Here is a 6,000-nt window from a genome sequence, read left to right on the forward strand (position 1 = left end):
TTCCCCAACACTGCCATTTTTGTTTTCTTATTGACAGCTCTCCAAGGTGGCCTCTGATGACAGCTGTTTCAAGGTGGAATGTGGACTTGGGAGATGGCCCTATGGATCCCTCAGACTGAGTTCCCTGGTAGAGGAGTGGCAGGAAACGGGTTGGGCCTCATCTGAAACCCTTCCTCCCCGCATTGCCATTGACTTTGTACCCGGCCTAGAAGTTAGAATCAGAAAAGCTGCTGAGTTAGTGAACTAGAGGCTCCTGGGAAAATGACACTAGCATTGGGTAACTATCAGATTTGGAGTAGCCAAATAGCTTAGAAATGCAAAGCAGAGTAGTTTTGTTTGTTTTAGGCAATTGCTTCTAATCAGTACTTGCCTAAGACAATAGCAAAAAGAAATATTTCTTCTTTATCTCTCTACTCTTTCTCTCTGTTCCCTCTATAGTTTTTAGGGAAATGTTACCCTCCCCACCCCAATTCCTCACATTTAGATATGTGTGTATTTAATTTGTGTAACTTTTTCGCTGCTGAGATTAAACTAAGGGCTTCACATGTGCTAAACCCATACCCAACCACTGAACAGCACCTGCCACTACCTCACATTGATTGAAGGCCTTGTGGGAACCACCAAAGTGCTATGGGAAAGCAGCTGTAACCAGGCTGACATCCAGGTCACCATAAGAAGGTAAGTGGTTCACTGCATGAGGGTGATTTAAACTGAACTCAGGATTCCTAGCAGGCTGCAATGGTCAGAGAAGACTTCTAGGAAAGTGAGAACTAAAGCCATTTTTGACTTTCTACTGCAAGGGATTCAGCAGTGGCCCAAGTGCCTGTCATGTGGCATTGGCTTGGGAGCACTGCAGAAATAATGACTTTGGCGGGGGCTAAAATGATTGCAGTGTGCAGCGTGCAGCCACTGACCCCGCAGAAGGAAATTGCCAGGCTGGCATCTGTACCACTACTGTGGTGTTGGCCTAGAGAGATAATGACTTGATAGAATCAGGTTGAATTTCAGCCATACTTCCTCTCAGCTTCCACTACACAACCCAGAGACCATCGTTTGAACGCCAAATGCAAAGCAGTCCCCTAAGGTGGCTGCCGGTTGTAGAGGAAAGGACATGGACAGGAGACAATGAGAAAGCAACTGTGTAGAAAAAGAAATAAACTAAGAAATATCAATTGGGAGCATGCTATGCATATGACATGGCAAAGTGTCCACCTGACATCTCCTGTGGTGTGACATTTCCTCCCTCTGGGCCTCAGTATCCATATCTCTAAAATAAATTAGACCTCTAAGATTATCTCCAAATATGAGGTTTGGCAAAAGGACAAATTTTAATGGTTTACTTCTGGCAGAGCAGAAAGGGTTTGCAATCATCATTAAACAAAGCCTTGAAGCTCCTAATGGAACAAAAGGCCGGCAGACCTTGCCTTGTAAGATTCAAGGACAGTAAAGTGAAGCCTGTGGGTCATAGGACATTGCCCAGAACTCTCAGAGTTAAAGGTCAGACCTCACAGATCATTGTCATGAGTGCCTAATCCACAGCCTTGTCCCTGATGAGGGCCTAGATCAGATACACACACACCTTTACAAGAGACTAGTACACACACACACACACACACACACACACACACACAGACACACACACACACACACACACACACACACACACACACACACTCTTATCACTCTTCTCCTGGGAGGGGAAGCCAAGTCTAATAGGACCAGAAGTGGTACCTCATGCCCCCTTGGTAGGTCCACTGGTTAGGATACAGAGCTGAGCCAATCAGATTCTCTCTTGCAAGAATCTGAAGAAAGAAACTGAGAAACTTTTGCTCATTGGTGATTTGCTCCTTAAGTCAAGGTTTTTGATCAAGGTGGGCCATGTGCAAGACAAGTGAAGGAGGCTGGCAGAGAGGGCAAGAGAAGCCAGAAGAGAAGAGAAGAAGATGTCCGCTATAACCTGATTTCAGACTTTTCCAGTTCTCAGTCACTGATGCTCTAATGTGCCTGCTTTCAATTCCTGACCTCTCCATCTCCTTACAGTAGTACCTTTAATTTCTGCTAGAATGAGTGGGTCTCTGATCATTAAAGAAATGTAGGGAGAGAAGTCAGGCCATTGTGATCCCTGTAGCAAGGACTATCTCCTCCTGAAAAAAATGCCTTCCCTTTTCCATCTCGGATGTCTTCCTTTTGAACTACTTTATAATTCCTGCCTGCAAAATTCTTATGCTGAAATCTCTGTAAAATAATTTGGTCTTGAGCCCTCCCCAGGCTCCAAATTGTTTTTTTTTTTTTTTTGCCTTTTTCCTTTTTATCGGTACCAGGGATCGAACTCACGACTGCCTGTTTTCAAGGCAGGCGCTTATGCCGCTGAGCTAAATCTCCAGCCCCTCCAAATTGTTTTTAAAGACCAATTGCTAATATATTAATTGAGGAACTACTATCTGCTAGGCAGCCAGCAAAGCACATTTGGTGCTTTTTCTCATGTAGCTGATATTAGAAAAAGTAGGTTAGAAGAGATGAAAGAATGTGCTCAGAGCACACAGCTGGCACTTACAGGGTAGTGGTGCCCTGGGAGCTGTGTACCTTGGAACTGGTCAGCTGATGGGCTGAATTAAAAACCACACTGCCCATCTCAGAACTCAGGATACATCTTCCCTGGTTTCCTCAGGAAACGGTCTCCTCCAGGTGCAGAAATGACTGGGAGCAGGGTTTTTTCTTGCTGGTGTATTTTATAAGGAAGATGTCTTATTCTTTTAATTAGAGGCTTTGGAGATGTGAATGCATATGTCTGGGTATATTTAATGCCTCTGATGATTCTATGCCATAGAACAGTGAACCCTGTTCATCTAGCTCATTGGTCAAAAAACTGTTTTAGCTGGGAGTGGTGGCACATGCTTGCAATTCCAGCACTTGGAGGATGAGGCAAGAGGATTGAAGTTTGAGTCCAGCCTGGGCAATTTAGCAATATAGTTCTGAGACCCTGCTTCAAACTGGAGAGAGAGAGAGAGATTGGGGTATAGCTTATAGCTCAGTGTAAAGGCCTTGGATTTAATTAACCTCCAAAATTGAAAGAAAAAATAAAAGATTAAAGTTAATATCCATAAATATATATGTATATAATTTATCTATTTAATATTTCCATAAAAATAGACATTTTAAATGATGTTCTCAAGATAAATGTTTCTAAATAATTCAGTTTTTTGTAAATGAGTATTTCAAAAGCCTTTCACTATTACTTTTTGTATGTTTTTAACCTAAAAGTAAATATCACAGTCTGGGACCCATGATTCCTTTTGTGACGTGCACATTGGAGGCCTATGTACCACACTCGAATTTGAGTGTTCCTCACGTTCCCTAATTTGTTAATAATAAAATGATTCAGGAAATAATGAAGGTGGAGCCAGCTAAATCTGAGTAAGTGTTCATGTCTTTTTTTGACTTATTGCCCTACTATTTTTTATATTTTAAACAATTACTTATTGTGTAATTATAGTAATTGAGGGGGCATTGCTTATGTATTTTGCATCATATTTTGGTCATTTAATAAAAGTTTTTAAATTTTCTGTGTTGTTAAAAATTCCTAATAGGCGACACTTGAAAAATCCCTATAATAATGTCATTTAGGAATAGTACTTATTAAGTGCATATGATGCACTTGCTGTAAGATATCGGCAATGACGACAAGTAAGCACAAAAAAGAGCATTAATGTGAACCTCACCGTTTAGTTCAGAAGAGAGATGCAGTTTAAACAGAAGTTCGGAAGAAGCTGTCAGCCCTGCGCAGAAAGAATGGTTGTTCAGGGAAAAGGCAGCTCTCACAAGCTCAGAGACAGGGACGGAGCCACAGGACAAGTGGCTCAGCCAGGCTTTGCAGGTAGGCAGGGGCCCGGGCAGGAGACTTTCTGGTGACAGGTAGCCGCAGAGCAGGAGCTGGAAGCAGGAATTAGAGGGGGAAGGGGATGAGGACTAGGGAGGCAGAGGCAGCGAGTCCCAAGTTAGCAATGCACATCTGGTTGGAAGCTTAACTCAGGAGGCAGCTGATCTTTATAATCTCTGAACTTAGGCAATTCAGTTACTTTTTTTAAAAAAAAATTTTTTTTTTCAGGTACCGGGAGTTGAACTCTAGGATTTTGCACTTGCCAATCAAGTACTGTGCCGTTGAGCCTTGTCCTGGGCCTCAACCACTTTTAAGTTTCAATTTTTTCTATAAAGTAGAGGAACAATAGAACATATCTCAGCAGGTTGCTGTAAGAATTAAAAACCATATAAGGAAAAAAACAAAGACCATATAAGGCACGTTACGCATAGGCTAGGTTTTACCTTTGCTTAGTATTGTTTTTATTTCTGTTGGTCTTCTAGACCAGAACTGTGTTGGAAGGTCAACAAAAGTCTGAGCAATTTGGTCTGGAGTTATTCCATGACTCCAAGGTTGAAGTCAGAGTTTGTTGCTAAATGGTGATCCCAACAAACAGTACAGACGGGTCGATCTGTGGGATGCACTCCTGCCCTGCACCAAGATGCCCAGCCCCTGCGGCCACTAGGGGTTCAGCAAGGGGAGCACACATTTTGCTTCTCTTTTCCTCTCTTGCATATCCCAGCTGTCTGTTTCTATCATCAGATTTGTTTATACTCTACTCTTTCCAGAAAGGATTGGAGATGGCTTTCTCTGTGTTTCTTGTCTCTGTCTTTCTGTGTCTCTGTTTGTTCCTCTCTGTTTTTCCCTCTTTGTTTCTCTCTCTCTCTCTCTCTCTCTCTCTCTGTTTCTCTCTCTCTGTTTCTCTCTCTCTGTTTCTCTCTCTCTCTCTCTCTCTCTCTCTCTCTCTCTCTCTCTCTGTCTCTGTCTCTGTCTCTTTCTCTCTCTGTCTTTTACTGAGGATTGAAACCAGAGCCTTCACACTGAGGTACATCATTCCCCTTGTCCTCCTTTTTAAATTTTGAGACAGGGCTTGCTAAATTGCCCAGGCTGAGCTCCAAATTGCTGAGTCTCCAGAGCACTGCTGTTTTGTACCACCACAGCTGACTTCACATTCTAACCCATACCTAGTACAGAAAAAGAAGAGTTGATGTTGAAGACACTATAAGATCATGATTCCTTTTCCAAGAGGAGTAAGCGTGGTTCTCTCAAGTAGCAGCACATCTTTTGAGCCACATCAGATCTAATGGGTAGAGTTTGCTTCACCAGCAACCTCTCTGGAACACACCTTTGGCATCAGCATGGCTCAGAACATCGCCCTCCACGAATCACGGGCACAGATGGTGGATTTTTATCAAGTGCAGCACTTAAATAAAGGGTCTGCCAAGCCTTTATGTATTTTGTGCAGAGAAAAATGACTGAATGGATTTTGGTCCGGAGATGATTGACCTATGAGTTTGTTAAGGGAGCTGGCTTGGAGGAAGAAGCAAAATGAAAACAAGTTTTCAGAGAAATGAGGAAAGATGCCTTTAGGCTGACGTCGAATGGGACCGTCCCAGGGGAAGACATGAGTGTAGGGGAAATGCCAGGGCTGCTGCTCTCCTTATAGGGAAGTGGGAGAAGTGCTCAGCTGGTCTGGAACCTCCCGTAGAGCCACACAGAAGAGAGAAGGAGCAGACTGTGACAGTTTTCTGCCTCCTCTTCATATTTAAAAAACAATTTTGGTCTCATACAGGGCTAAGATGCAGTAATTCCTTTTGTGATGTACTTTATTTCTCAGGTCTTATCCAACATACCCTTTCAGTGGACATGTTGCCATAACAACCTTCTAGTCACTAGAGGGCATCTATAATTGGAAGGAAATGGCATTAAATTAGTTACAGGTTATTTTTTTCCCTGGGAGTTTTAGTCTGAAGCTGCTTATAGTACTCAGATGTAATCTTCTTGCCTGAGCAGACTAATAATCACCTTGTAATTTAATTACTAAGCTGGCACCAGTGAACTATTCTCCTGCTATCAACTGGGTTGTAATTTTTGAGTGCCAACTTCTCGAGCAGGGCCTGTCTCTAGAAGCTGTGGTTATCCAG

The sequence above is a fragment of the Cavia porcellus genome, unplaced genomic scaffold (genome assembly GCF_034190915.1).
Source record: "Cavia porcellus strain 051 isolate PalLab524CR breed Dunkin Hartley unplaced genomic scaffold, mCavPor4.1 scaffold_20, whole genome shotgun sequence".
Taxonomy (NCBI): Eukaryota; Metazoa; Chordata; class Mammalia; order Rodentia; family Caviidae; genus Cavia; species Cavia porcellus.